We start from the raw sequence: 16639 nt of genomic DNA, 5'->3' as shown, positions 1-16639 counted from the left end.
AGACAAACTCGACATGTCAAGTCCTACCTAATTCTTTTCTCAATCCTGAACAAGACACATGCCCTAACCTTTTCAATTGTGTGTATGTCACAGCTACTTTCTAAGTCACCCAACCTTTAAATCTCGGTAAGAATTGACTTCTTTTCCAAATGCTCCATATCTAATCAACATTTAGCTATTGATTCAACTTCCAGAATTAATCTTGAACCTATCCATATTTTTCCATTTCCCCATTGCTTCTACATTTATTTTTACTACCAAGACATTGCATTTTATTTCCCATTGAAAACAACTAATAACCTTAAACTTCAAGACTGGCTAATAAAAAAAAAAGAAAGAAGGGAGTTATTTTAAGGAATATTTATGAAATTTTAATGGGCAGGGATTATAGTAAAATTTCAAGTCAGAATGGAAAGTTGAAATTTTGTGTGTAAATAGAGAATAAACAAAGGATACGATGAAGAATTTATATGACATATCTGGGAAAAACAGTTGGCATGATTTAATGAATAATATGTCCTTTATTTTTTAAATTTACAATATGAAAAAACCCCTTTTAAGTGTATCATGCTTTAAAGTAGAGTGTATATTATGTTAAGAATGGATTGGAAGCAGAAAGATACCAGAGATTTTTGGTTTTTAATTTATATTTTTAATCAGAATTCTTCCCCCTCCCTCATAGAAACAATTTTAGAAACAGGCACAGGGTTTCCTGACTAGTCCACAAACAATCATATTTAAATAGCAACATGCCTAGAAAATGAAAATATGTGTATTGCCATTTAGAATACTTAATATGAAACAGTTCCAATGTTGACAAAACACATTTTTCTTAACTCTTATTATTTAGTAATTTATTATACTGATCTTCCGTTTATTCTTTTGTCCCAAGTGGGATAGGGAATCATTGTCTAGTATTCAAACAAAATATATCCTAAATAATAAGAAAAGAACAAAAACACTGTTTTATAATATAAAACAGCTATTCTAATGACAATGTGATCTCTAGTTGTGCTTTTCTTCTAAAACCTAAATTTGCTTTTATCATTGTTTAACATAAAAAGAAAAATACTTATAGTTTTGTGTTTCTTATTTTCTATTAAACTCTGTACCCAGTATTCCAAACTCCAACTGTGTACTATAAAACAAAGATGAAGTCAATAAAAGCATTTATGTATTTATATAGATAATATAAACCTTATACATTTCAATAAATTAACAACTCAATTTTGTAGTAGTAGGTAAGGGGAAAATGATTTCTAAAAATACTTACTTATAACTCTTCTGGCTCTTTAAAATGCAAAATTTCTTACTTCTATTTCTCTTTATTTTTCAAAAGCATTTAGAATAAGAAATTCTAGCAATTAAATAGTTGAAAGTTGCTTCAATATTTGCTTCAGAAATACAAGTATATAAAGCCAACACATAAATTGACTGCAATATAGATTTTCACAGTCACTTAAGGCTTGTTTCAATAGAACATCTTGTTCAAATACTGATTGAACATATAAAAATAACTAACTCTACTGTACTTACACTATATAACTCTGGGCTGTGATCAAGTGCAAGGTGGTTACAGTCAATTTGTAAGTAAATATGGGAAAAGTATATTTAGTTTATCATTTGAAAATTTTTTTCCAGATAATACTAATAATTGACTTTTATGTTTAAGTGGAAAAAATGGTCATATTTTATGTTTTTACTTTAAAGTCTTTGTTAGGTAGCAAGTGTGAGTATATATGTGTAATAGGGCACATATGCTTCTAGTTCATAGTACTTATTACTCTGTTATATGGATATTATTGGCATTGTAAAGTACTATATTTGCTATCATATCTACAAGAAATTTGTGATCATGACTTCTAACACCTTAGAGCTTTGTATCTGCTATGTTAGCCGGAGACAGTCTTTGGGGTCACTGGCATCAATCTGTCACTTTAGCCATACGTTGGCTTCCAATAATCTGCATGTGTAATCCTCCCTCTTTTACCTGCCTTTTCCACCCACCACATTCCCTTTTTCTCCAGTAATGGATTCTTGATTGACTAAAAGCAGTTTCTACAGTATACATAGTCAATTCTCTAGCCCTGAAGTGAAAGTCTAACTCACTTTCTTCCAAAGTAACGTATAAAAGTGCAACTGAGAATAGTCTATTTTGTCTTGTATATTCTATGATGTAAATCAGCACTGGGAAAGGCCCAAAGTAGTCAATATTGGCCAAAGAGTTAGAAGGGTTTGGGCAACAAGCTATGTGGTTTTGAGTGAAACAATATTCCTTAACCAGACTTTCTAGATACATAAAATAAGACAATAGGACTAAATAACTCTGAGATTCCTTCCAGCTATAACATTTTATGATTCCTAGTCAAAAGACAGGTTTAGGAACATTATAGGTTGTTAGAATGAATAAGCCTAAGAACCAATACAATCTCATCTAATAGATTTTGTAAGTGAGAAAATTCTAACATAACTGCATTATCTTGTTCTCATATGTCCTGCTTGAAGATAAAATAGCAAGCAATGGGGCATGGAATATAGCACTTGGGGTGAGACAAACATGGATTCAAATGCTAATGATCAAAAGCTTTGTTAACTTGGTCAAGTTACTTAAGGTGTTTGAAACTTAACATTGTCTTCTGTAAGATGGGGAGATATATGCCAGCCTTGTAGGGCTGCTCAGCAGGGTTGGAAAAAGTATGTGTAAAGATTTATTCCATTTCTGGTATACAATTTCTGGGATATAATAAAAGGGTCATATAAAATAATGGGTTTTTATTGATATTATTATCATAGTTCTTTGGTTGTGAATCTAGTCACTTATAGCACACAATAAGCAATCAATATTTAGCATGTGAGTAAATAGATCTAAGTGAGGAAGACATCTGCAAACAATTCCATTCTCTTCCATTATTTAATACAACTGACAGATCCATGAATACTGGAATTCAAGAGATAGAGTCCACAAATATCTAAATATTTAGATCACTGCCATATAACTAGGGGAATCCACTCTTAAGTAGCCACTGTTGCCATCATATGATGTCATTCTGCTCAATAATTCATTTGATAAATAATTCTTAAGTCCTTCTATGTACTAAGTCGTAGTGATGGGACAGTGACAAAAATCTTTGCTCGTGTGCTCAATATATTCTTAAGGGAGAATATAAACTATCAAAAAATAAGCAACTATGTAATATTCTAGCAAGATGGAGATTTGTGCTATGAAGAATAATAAAACAGTGATGCGGGACAGAGAGGGGAAAGGGGAGGTGAGTGTTATTTCATGCATGCTTTTTAAGCATGCGTCTCTGATAAGGTGACCTGTGAAAGGAGACTCAAGGAAGTGAGGGCGCAGCCATGTTGATGTCTGAGTGGGAGCATTTGAAGCAGAACAGAAAACAGAGACCCTGATGCAGGAGAGTACCTAGGTTGTTCAAGAAGCAAGAGTGCAGGGAGAGAGAGGGTGGGCAATATTGAGAGAAAAAGTGTGTGTGTAATGGAACATGCTCACAACTTAGGGTTTTACTCTATATGATATAGAACCCTGGAAATACAATTTGGAAATGAGCACCATGGAGATAGTGTTTAGAGATAAAAGATCATCTTGGAAATGAATGAACAGAGAAGAAAAGTCTGAAAATTGAGCACTGGGTAGGCAAACATTGTGGTTCCATTGTTACTACAAGTCATAACTTTTCATGATTTACAATAATTTCAATATTCCCTTCCTCATTTCACATCAGTAACAGCAGAAACAGCAAAGCAAATCAGCCCCATATTCTCAGCCGTGCTTTACAGATGAGAATACCAACACACAAACGGATGATTGCCCCCTACTTTAAATTGCTTTTAAGTAAAGAACAGGAATATAAAGCCAGAAACTTTGCTTTCCAATTCACTCTTATTTTATTACAGTCTTATTCTAACAGGCTTCCAAAGGCTCTATTCTGAATCCTACTTTTGTCCCACTTGCTTTGGAAGACTGCCACAAGTCTTCTAGTAATAAGGTCTCAATTGTCTTTTTACTGTCCTGAGAGGAAGTGAAACAAAGAAGACCATGACTAGAAATAGCTATCATTTGTTGAAAATCAATGACGAAGACTTGCCTGCACTACATTATTGATGGAATGGGTGAAATTGTAATGCAATACAAGAATACCAGACTTTGTATCAGAAAACCCAGATCTCAAATGAATAAATGAATCCCTCTTTTTTTAGTCATCGCCTGGGTTACCTTGAGCAGTAATTTACTTAACTTCTTCAAGAATTAATTTACTCCTTACTAAAATGAGCATAGCAAAATAGTTGTTTCCAGTACTGAGATGATGTAAGGGAAAGTATTTTATAGAATATTACAAATTACATAATTATTAATAATGAAAGTTTATATGAATATCAAAATATAGGTCTCTAAATTCTTTTATATAATAAAAGAATAGGCTATACATATCATATATTAGACATAGCATATTTAACTGAACTCATATGAACATTATAAGTATATTTCACTTGGACAAAAATGTGTCTTGTATCTTATGTGACTATCTCAAATTTTTCAATATATATTCTAATAACATAGTCCAAGCACATTCAGTCTGCAGTTTCAATTGTTTTATTGGTGTTAAACATACCAAAAATCATGTTTTTACTTTTGACCCCTCTAAGTAGTTTTCTAAAATACATGTATTATTTTGATACTGGTGGCAAGTGGAAAGGTTTCTTCCTAAAAGTGCTTATATAAAACATAATATCATATGTGAGCAGTACCACAGGGGATGATAATCAGATAATAAAATTTAGAGGAATCCATGTGATTTTTAACTAATAAGTTCAAATCATTACCACATAGCTAATTGTTTTAGTCAGAGTTCTCCAGAGAGACAGGACTATATAAATACATATGTACACACATACACACACACACACACACACACACACACACACATATAGAGAGAGAAGGAGAGAGAGAGAGAGAGAGAGGAGAAAGGATTTTATTAGGGGAATTTTATCACTTGATTACAAAGGCTGAGAAGTCCCACAAGAGGCTGGCTGCAAGCTGGAGAACCAAGGAAGCCAGTGGTATGGCTCAGTCCCAGTCCAAAGGCCTCAGAGCCAAGGAAGCCAGTGGTGTACCTCTCAGACCAATGCTTAAGACCCAAGAGCCTAGGATGCTGCTGAGTCCCAGAGTCCAAAGGCCAGAGAACCTGGAGTTCTGATGTCAAAGAAAAGGATAAGAAGGATGTCTGAGCTATGGAAGAGAAAGCAAGAATTCATCCTTCATCCACCTTTTGGTTCCATGGGACCCCCAGTCAACTGGATGGCGCCCACTCACATTGAGAGTGGATCTTCTCCATTCAGTCCACAAATTCAAATGCCAATCTCCTCTGGAAACAACCTCACTGATAAATCTGGGGCAGCCCAATCATTCTAATCAAATGCCTTTCAGCGGAAGAGGGATGGGCTCAATGTCTACTGAAAATAATCATTGCTCTACTATCTATCTGGGTATCCTTAATCCCATCAAGTTGACACTCAAAATCAACCATCACACTAATGAACAATATTCTCCATTACAAATACTTTTTTCTCTTAGCCCTAACAATAAGCAAAGAAAATAAAGAAACTAATTGATTGATAAATAAATATTCTTAGTAACTTATCACTTTCAGATATATTCTAAGTCTTTATGGTTATTTTATCATTCTACTTCAATAACTTCAATAACTCTGAAAAGCTATTGAAGTAGAATGATAATGAACTGTTAAAGTATATTGTAAATAAAGAGAGAGGGCCTGTTTATATGAATGCATATAGTACATATATGTGGTGGTATAGGTACATGAATTTGTATGTACTTTGTTCATTCTTTAGAATCATTGAATCAATATTCTGCTCTGTATGATATGAAGGTAATCAGATGTCTCCCCTCATTCTCCAATTTGAGGTCAAAAAAAGGTGATCCTAAAAAAATCCAATACTCATAAAACACTTTGAACAATTGCAACATTTGATTAAATTACTATATCCTTAGTCTATCAATGTGCATGTTCACTAGGGCAACCTGAGTACTCTGATTTTACAAACCACTAGAAGTAGTTCTGGGGGAAAAGAAAGAGGAATAAGTACAACAAAAAACAGAATCTAAGTCTATAAGTGGTGATAAATATTTTTTGTTTTTTATCTCTTTAAATATCAGCAAAACATTTCAGAAGTCTGGCATTCTGGGATGATACTCAATATGATCTAAATTTAAGGCAAACTATAATTTTAAGCTCTAATTAATATGTCACTCTAAAGTATTTGTGCATTTATTTTAAACTAAGGTTTATTCTCTTTTAATTAAGTCTTAAGAAGGGAGCTTTTATGAGCACTGTAATTGCCACCTGTCATAGTCAGATTACTGCCAAAGCTTGGCCAATTAGGTTAGTATTATTTATTTACATGAATTAGCCAAGTAGAGAAAGAAAAAATAGTTTCACATGTATTTCATCATAAAAATGTCTCCTAAGAAGTCATATTTTTACATCAGATTAAATGATTTCCAAACAGTAGGAATTATCCAGGTTAAATAAAAGTATGGAGGCCATTGATTTGTACTGTCTTCCTGCACCAGGCCCCAGTGGACCAACCCAAAATGGAGTCACTCACATTAAAGTTTCATGTCACTAAACCAAAATCTGTGCTGCCCACTTGTAAGATCTGACCGTCTAAGAAATCCAGAGCGAGATGATAGCCTAATCCCAAATAGGACTGTTTTCCAACAAAGAGAAAATTTGTAGCAACCAATCAAAAGCGTCCCAGTTAACCTGAGTGAGCAATATAAAAAAGTCCCTTCTGCTTCAACCCATACAAGGAAAATACTCTGAAATAACCTGATGTTAACCAATGTTCTTTTTGTACTATGCTGTTTCCTTGTTCCTCCTCAAGCTACCTTAAAAGAAACAACTGTTATGCTATGCCCAGTGGAGCATCTGTGTATTTTGTATACTGAATACTGCCCAGTTCATGAATTGCTAATAAAAGACAAATGAATTTTTACACACAATTGGTTGAAATTTTGTTTTTTTGACACACAAAATTACTTAAGGTAAATGTTTAATTGTGTATTTCTGATATTTTACTCAGTAGGTGCAGGGTAAGTCCAAGAATCTTGATTCTTATAAAAACTCTAGGTGATTGATGTTAAGCACTTTGAAAACACTTTAATTAGATAAAATTATACTTAAATTTTTTATGGGAGCATAAAGTAACATCACAAAAATTAAGACAATATACTAATATACCATCTGAAATAAAGGAATAAGATTTAAATAAAATTATACTTCATGGAAATATTTGGTTATAATTGACAATTCTTTAATAATAATTCCAGATTAGTTTGAAATTTGGTTATTTTTGTGTTAGAGATTTTCCATTGCCTTTTCTGGATTCTTTTTAAGCTATCTTTGACAATGCTCATAAAGAAAACAGATGGAAAAAACAGAAAATAATTTATTTCAGCTTAATATAAATGGCAAGATACATGTGTATTCATTCATTCAAAAGTATTTATGAGTGTGTGCAAGTGCCAGGCACACCGATAGGTGCTGAAGATGTAACAAAGATCTGAACTGGCTCTGCTTTCAAGAATACTGTGTGCATTAGTGACTCTCAAGCTTTAATTTGCATTAGAATCATGACAGTCCTGATGGAGTGCAGCTGATAATTCAGGAGGTTTAGGGTGGAGTCTGAGATTTTGTGTTTCTAACAAATTGATGCAACTGGTCTTAGACCACATTCTGATAATAAAGGGTCAGAGAATTGAGATGCCTGCTCCAACAGTTACTGTTATAGGAATTGGAACCAATATAGTCAGCCATACCTTAGCTCTGAGGTTAAAAAATCAGGGAAGGAAGGGCTGGGAAATATCTTGTCAACAATAGTTCCTAAATATATACTTTGAGTTAGAAGAAATGGTATTCAAAGGTATCTTTTATATTAGAAACACTTAATCAAAGTGTCTTTTAATCTTTTCAAATATACTCAGTCATAGATGTAAAACAGTAACTAAACATATTAGTGACCTTTGATAATCATATAATCAGCACATAATTCACAATTTCTAATATTTTATATACCACTGCTTGCAATGAAGGGGAAAAAAATGGCATGATCTTTTCTCAAGATGTCTATTGTTCAATGTGGACTTGTGTGACTCACACTTAAAACATTTAACAAAGTTTTTTACCAATCTTTCTTGTGAGAGAACTGGGATCTGTATTTGCATTTGCATTCTCACTGAAAGTTAAATTTCACTTATGCAGAATTTCATAGGCCTAAATGTCATCTGTATTTTTAAGATTGATGTGCTCTCAATCTTTATATAAGTTTTAGTTCAAATATAGAAAAATTTTTAAAAAAGTTTTTCAATTCTGGATAACTTGAGAAAAAATGACCCAATGATGTACTTCTGCTAAAATTTCTCTCACAAGGTAATACATATGTTAATTAGCTCGATTTAGCCATTCCACGTGCATACATATTTCAAAACAACATGTTCACATGATAAATGTATACAAATTTTATTTGTCAATTAAAAATAAAAATAAAACATAATAAAATAAAATTCTCCTAAAAAAATAAGACTTCCTTCATAGTTGTTTGTGAAAATGAGAGCAAAAGATCAAGCAGCACTCACCTGGCAAATTTAGTGGCAGCAGAGTTCACTGGGGAAAACTTGATGAAAAAAGGAGCATAGTGAGTGTACAGGCCTCCAGTGACTACTGAATTCTATGGTAGCCCACAAAGTTCGAGCTGGGCCAGAGACAGTGGTGCATTCATGAGATCTGAATGATAAATTTTCACGAATTTTGCTACCTGGTAGTTAAGCACAGCCATTTAAAAAAGAAATAAATAAAGTTATAATTAAATACCTTTCTTTAAAGGAAAGGTAAAAATGTACAAAATTCATCACTTTCTAATCACCCTACTAAATTTTATTAATGCCTATGTTCTTGAGGTTACTTATGCCTCTTGTACCTGTGTGGCATAAATACTATGCAATTGTGTGCTGCTAAATATCTCTTCTCAATTCCATGTTCACTGACACCAAGTTGATAGTTTGAAATCAGCCTTGATGAAAGGATGACAGTATTCACACCATGGAAATTGTATACACACATGACAGATCACACACCACCATTTCCTGCCCCAGAGCTGGTTGTCACACATTTACATACATGCCACTCACAAGATGTTGCATTTTGGAAGAAAGAGTTCCAATTCTAAAGGTGTGGGAGCTTTGAATTACATGATTTAGGGGTGCACTGGCCCTACCCTGGTATAATCAGGGGCCAGGATATCATAGCAAAATGACCTAGCAGATCCTTGGATACAGAGGTCAACAGTCAGTAACTGGGTCTTTGAATGAACAGAATTCCCTTTTTGAAATGCTAGGTTTTGTGGATCACCCTTTGATAACTTTATTTCTACAATTCAAATACTTTTTAAAAAATATCTTTTCACCCAAATAGGTAAAATTTCTTATATAGTGTGATAAGCACAATGAGGGATGGGCATCATTTTCTAAAATTGTCCATAACATGATATAACACATATAAGACATCTTTGAAAAGTCATGAATTTTAATGAAGTCCACATAAATTTTAAAAATATTTTTTGGCATTTTATATTGGATTTTGGTCTTGTGTACTATCTCAGTATAAAAAGAAATGTATACTAATCAATATTTTTATCATTTTATATGTTTTTGTAATCCCTCTTTTTATGATATATTGGAGATATTTGCCTGTCTAGAATGCTTAAAATGAACTTTAAGGGTAACTTCTTAGTTTATCATTCTATGACTTTATGATTTATTAAGGATTTATATATAATCAGTCTGTAAAATGAAGTTGGTTACAGTGTAGAGGAGAAAAATTACTCTTTTCATTTCTTTGAAACCACAGGCCTAAAACAGTTTGCATATGTGAGCATTTTCATTCCTTTGAACTGATGGAATCTCTCTGGAGTCCATAGGTAGATCCCCTGCACTACTAAAACAAAATTGAGCTCAAAACCTCAATTCCCATCTTATGTCTTAGAAACCATAAAATGTGACATAAATGTGAAATATAATTGTAATACTTATCACTATTTATAAGGTCTTATAAAGTGACTTCTACTATTTGAGTAGAATGTCTTGTCTAAAACTGAAAGCATTGTCTTTAAGAATTTCTTTTATTCAAGAAACATACTTTCAGAGAAATCAAACTTCAATTCTATTTACATTTCATTTTAGTTTTAAATTACATTAGCATTAATATTGTCCAATTCATTCAAGGAAAATTACAAATTCTATGCAATAATAACATTAATTTTCTCATATTGTTGCTAATATATACTTGCAGGAATATGGTATTGGTATTTTTCTAATCACAAAAAAAAAGAAAAACCTGAAAAAACACCAGCACTTATTTCCAAAGGAAATATGCTATGTGATGTACATTTGTTAGACTCCTTGAGTAAAAATTCTTAGAGACAACATTTTTAACTATGCATGGAACCTGCATGAAATAACAGTGTAAAATATGGGCAGAATGAAGGAAAAAGAATAGAAAGCAATACGAAGAAAAGGAAGGAAAGAAGGAAAAAGAGAGGAATGGAGGGAGGAAGGGACGAAGGGAGGAAGGGAAAGAGAGATGGGAAGGAAGAAAGAAGAAAAAAACTGATTAGAAAACATAACAGAGCAAATTAAAGTATGAAAAATGTCTGGTTCAAATAATTGATTTCTAGTTATTCAATAGGCATTTGGTATGGTGCTGAATTCACTGCCAGAGGAATGACTAATTTAAATAGCGGGGTGAGATTTGGAATATTGCAAAAGAGAAATCAGGACACTTCTTTCTATCTGCCTATCACAACCATCCTTGTCTATACATCACTCATCAGCTCTGGAACCTTTAATACAACTTTAAACTTTATTTTCTTCTGGACATGATTGTTAAGTTTTAAGTAAAATTGTATCTGAAAAACATTTAAAAGTCTAAAAGCAACTGGCAGGTATAACATGAATATTAGTTATCATTAATAAAGTAAAATAGTTACTTCCAGTTTAATAAATGCACAAAGCTTAGACCCAGGACTCACATCATCTGGGTTATAGCCTGGACTTAATCTCTTCATTTTTGTATAATCTTGAGCAAGTTTTTACTGGTTTCTGTTGTTATCTTTAAAGTGCTAAATTGCTAATGGATTTAAAGAAACTAATAAAAATTATGCTGTGAAGGAGCTCTGAAATCTTTGCATTTTTAAGCAAATACAGGAAGATGAAGTGTTGTTTTGTTGTTTTATGGCTATTGTAACCTTAGAAACCAAATTGCTAATTTTTCCATGAAAATATAATTTTAGTAAAATAAACAGAATGTAAAAATGTTCACACATACTCAGCTAACAATCCAATGCTTCGTGTATATCAAAGGAATTTAAAATCTCACAAATGTACCTGAGATGAGCCTATTATTTGTATAAGACAATCTGTTCATGTTTCAATGAGAACAATGAAGTCCACAGTGGAGAAGTTATGTGTCCAAGGACTCACAAAGCCAGGGCTAGAACTCAGGACCCTACCTTTGTGTCACAATATCCTTCTTACTGCATCAGGGTGCCTCTACTATTTAGTACACAGATTAGCTGTCAAACAACAAAAAATCTTTTGTCATATTTGGATTACACCAGCCTTGATGTGGCTTGGAAAGAATCAGCCGACATAAGGTGGAATCATCTGTGAAAAGAAAGAGGTCATTATTGGCTATTTCTGTGAGGTGGCTTGAAAAGAGGAGGGGAAGAGTGTCACACTCTGCATGGATCCTTGAAGTTTTTCAGGATAACACTCCATTAACAATGACAAGTTGCCATCTGTTAGTGAACTCTTCCAGAAGAGAGCGAAAGCTACCCAAGAACATTTTGCTAAAGTCAAACTGGTTTTCCAGATCCAGCCCTTGGTTTTGTTATACGTGCCAACAGACATCCATGGTCACTGGTAAACTTTCTCAGTGAACTAAGGAAGTGTCAAGGAATAAATTATAAATATTTCTAAATTATAAACTGCTGCTTGAAAGAAGCTGTCAATTATTCTACTCATAAAAAAGCCATTTAAATTATATCTTAATAACTTTGCCTGCAAGTTTATTCAGCAATACAGCTTTTTGATTACTCTCTACCAAACTGTATATTTTGTAGGAAGTGGTATAAGGCTGTACCCGGAAAAAAAAAAAAAATGAAACTGACCCAGTTTATGCATTCACCTCAAATTGCATCTCTTTCAGATTTCCGGATAAAGATGGGGAAATATTGAACAGTAAATCATGAGTAATTCTCCATTTCATGCATGAAAATTTGAGAAACGTCAGAGAATGAAATATTTCCACCTTAGCATATTGACAGTTTAGAAGATATATAAATCTTTTAATAAATAATATATTCATTTGTTTGCATGTGGTTTTATAAAATGCAACTAGATACAAAGTATATTTATTATTTTTTTCCATTTCAAAAAGATACAAAAATTCCAGGTTATTTACAAAGGTAGACAATAATAAGAGTTTATTTGTGTTAAGAATACATTTTATATTTAATATAGTAGTAGCTAGACAGCAAGAATAGTGATATTACAAAAAAATGGTAATCCTGACCATATTGACAATATTGAATTTTAACTGAGCTCTGTGCTCCTGGAAAACACTGACTATTAAAACATCTCCCCACCCTTTTTTGTTCTGGGAAACATCTTAATGAAAAGAACCACCCTTCCCATATGGCTTAGATAAGTCTAATAATTGGTTAAAATGCTTATTAACCAAACTTTGGTTAAAATTCTCTCATTTTCCCATGTCCCTGAACATTCTCCCATTCACAGGCTGAAGAGCATACAACCTTCCTTAAACAGTCCATCCTCAACCCCCTCCTTTCTGAAATAGGCTGGCCTCAGAGTATTAATAAAATATTTCTCTGACCCATTATCTAGTTAGGCAACCCTATCGTCTCACTTCCTCGCACCCTTTTTCTTCTAGCCTGGCTTACTCCTCCCTACTTATGAAAGAAACCCTTGAGATTTTATGGTCAGAGCATCTTCTCTCTATTGCAATAGTTCCCCATAATAATAGTTCACCATTACAACAGTTCCTTCTCCACCTCTTCCTTGTAATACTACAATACTTTTAATTAAAGTGTATCCTCACTAAGTCAGAATTTGTTTCTTTTTTTAATTTGGCAATAAAATGCAATGAATATGAACCACTTGCCAATGGCTTTGGAGAGTGACACTTTGATAATGGTCTTCTCTATTTATGATCACTAACCTTGGCCCCCAAATACTGTAACAAATGCTAGCCAAAATTGCCTCCAAAATTTTTCTAGCTATTTTTATCTTCCCATCATTCCAATGGTAACACTTTTTCTATGATTCTTTAATCCTTCTTTATGAAGGAATCACCAATGTTTCATCTATGATCCAGTAAATGTGGAACTTTTAGCAAACATCCGTGAAGAAGAGAGAAAAGGTCATTTTTATAGTTAGAATGTACAGCAGATGATATACCATGCATGTTTTTAATCACATATTTTAATATTTTATGTAATTTCTCTCAGTAAATAAAAACCACACATTAAAAAAATTCCGAGCAAGCTGGAAAAACAAACAGGATAAGGTGTTTTACATCTTGGCTATACTGGAAATTGTGCTTGAAAGAAATGTTCTTTTCCTGCAAATTAACAACCAATTGCAGATAAGCCATTGTGAAAGTAAGGAAAAAAAAATTCTGTGACACTAATTTACAGGAAACCAGTGATAGAGCCTGCTATTTAGCCTCCGCACGGTGTTAATTAATAAATCAAAGGAAGAATGGGCATAATGATAAACCATTTTTAAGTAAGTGGGTTTCAATATGAAAACTATGCTGTATGCTTCTGCTTTTCAAGCTTTATCTGATTTGTTTGTGCTTGCTTCCACAATTTGTCATGGTCAGATTGAGTTTTAAAACTATTCTCTAAGGTAGCTGCTATGTCATGAAATTGATGTTCTCAGAGAATTTAATGAGAAGGTGCTAAATTTTAATATCACAATCACTGGCAGAACTAGTAATGGTCAGATCAAGGACCAGCCCCCATGGGCTAAGCATGCAATTTTTGCATATACACTTTAAGCACTTACTAGTACTCGGCACTGTTCCTCTGTGAATTAACTGGGAGAGAGTGGTTCAAGTAAAAAGCAATAGTCCATTTTAACCAATGCATTTAGTTCCCTGTATCCACACATGGAAAACTTTGGGGAGGTTTTCTGAGGGAAGCGGGGAAAAACAGATTGCAGAAGGGGTGTTCCTTATCTACCTGAATTACGAGGTTGCGTAGGTCTGGGAAGGAGGAGTCTACTCTACTGTATACTGATTCAGCTAACCTTGCCTTTGAAATTCCTGCTATCCTACTTGCTCACTGACAATCTGCTTATTTTCTGCTTGGGTAGACTTCTCAGTTTAGCTCTTGTTCCTGCTGACTAGGGCTTGACCCCCATCTCCTGCCCAAACATACACAGCCACCTGTATTCCTGCGTGTATCTTCATTCTATATGGCTCCAGAATATAGTCCCCTCTTTGCCAGTGTCCTGCTCCTGTTATTGCCTAAGCTGCTGCCAAGTTTGGTTTTCTTTGGATCATGTTGTGAAACTGACCCCATTCTCTTTGAACCTTGTTAACAAGTTGATTAGAAAATGATTAGCACACATACAGCATTTTCTCAGTGCTGCTACTTTGCTTGGCATCTTGTAGATTTCCACATCACCCTCTTCTAACTAGGTCCCTGCTTCACTGGAATTCTGCCTGGCCATTGCTTTCCTTGTCCCTCTCCTCTTATCTACAGCATCTAATAGATGTTTTGAGTTTTAAAATTTAATATTATTAGCCCATAAGTATTACATAATTACAACAGTAGTTTTTTCTGAAATACAAGAGATGGTAGTTTGGGGAAATTTATAATTTTTAAATAATTACAAAAAGGATGTATATCTCAACAATAATACAATGATTTCTACTCATTTTGTTTTTTAGCATATATTATTGATTTCTGTTATTGTTAGCAATTTTCTCCTATGACTATGCATATGGAAAACAATAATTCATTGCAGTCATAATTTTTGCTTTATTTACTCAGATAATTAAAGAATTTTCTTTGAACCTTGAGACCATATATTGTCCTAATGAACCTAAGAGGGTTAAAACTAGATGACTTTTACATATTTACTTAATCACAACATTTATTTTTTATATATATATGCATACATACATAATTTATTTTAGAAAATTTCTTCCAGAATCAGCAGCATCAAATTTTATACTTTTCTGTGTGTGTGTGTGTGTTATGTATTTTTTTCCTCCTATATACGTACAGAATTATGTGTTGAGACTTTTAGTGTGCTTCAACAATGGCTTAGCACATTCTGTGTTCAAAGCATCCACGTAGGAATTTGGGATCTTACATTATACTATGCCAACATTTATGGTGGCCTTTCATTCTGTTTATTTCAAAATGCTGGTTGGTCCCTCTCCACTGGCCTTTGTAATGACTCACATCTTATCCTAGGCCAGAAAGCATGCTGAGCAGCTTCCAACACTGTGAGACCAAGGATGTTTCACAATCAGCTCTGCAGGAACTACTGTATGAAGTTTAGTTGTATCCTCCCCTAGAGTCAGCTCTAAGCCATCACTTTGCTAATGAGCTCAGTTTTCACCAGCATGCAAAATGTTCTGCTGCTCTTTCACATAGTTGGCTGCTTTGTTAACTTTTAAGTCCCTGCAAATTCTTTTTTTTTTTTTTTGTTCCTGTAAATGCTTCACAGTGTCCTGTAATGCTGAAGATTTTCCAAAATCAGTGAAGAATATAATTCAAAAATCCTCTATTTCAAATTTTGTTTCTGTTTTTTTTCCTTTTTAGTGACCATGTCACATTGAAAGGATTACTTTCTATATACTGTAACGCTCTTACAAGAAAGTACACCTGCAAAGAATGTGAGATCTTATTTACTTTTACAAATAACGGCATTTCATCATTTAGCAGTCCTTTCCTACCAACTAGAGTGTTCTTCTCACTGACTTTTTAAATATTCATTTTTCTGATTATGTAGGAGTTGATTATTTTTATATGCTAGTCCCCTTTGGAGTTTTTAATTCTTATATTGATATTCAGTCTCTAGGTTTTGTATTACTATTGCTTATATTTTCATTCATTTATTCAATAGGTGTTTATTTTAGTATGTACACAGAGCTAGATCATTTTTTGGCAGCATGGATATAGCATTAGAACAGAAAAGATCTACCCCCATCCCCCTCCAGAGCTTACATGCAAGGGAGTGGCATGGGGACACTAAGCAAGACACATAATTAATCTAGAATAAGATAATAATAAATCAGAAGAAGAAAAAAAATGTAGAAGGTCTTCAACGTTGAATAGGGACCAAAGATGGCCTTTTTGAGAAACTGACATTTGATTAAAAATCAGAAGAAAATGAGGGATGAGCTACCCAAATATCTGAAAGAATAGTGCTCCAAGCAAAAGAAACAAAACAGACAAATTCACTGAGGCAGAAGCAGGCCTGATGTGTCCCAGGAACAAA

The sequence above is a fragment of the Lemur catta genome, chromosome 13, assembly GCF_020740605.2.
Source record: "Lemur catta isolate mLemCat1 chromosome 13, mLemCat1.pri, whole genome shotgun sequence".
NCBI lineage: Eukaryota > Metazoa > Chordata > Mammalia > Primates > Lemuridae > Lemur > Lemur catta.
The sequence above is the reverse complement of the archived record's forward strand: the minus strand, read 5'-3'. Positions refer to the sequence as shown.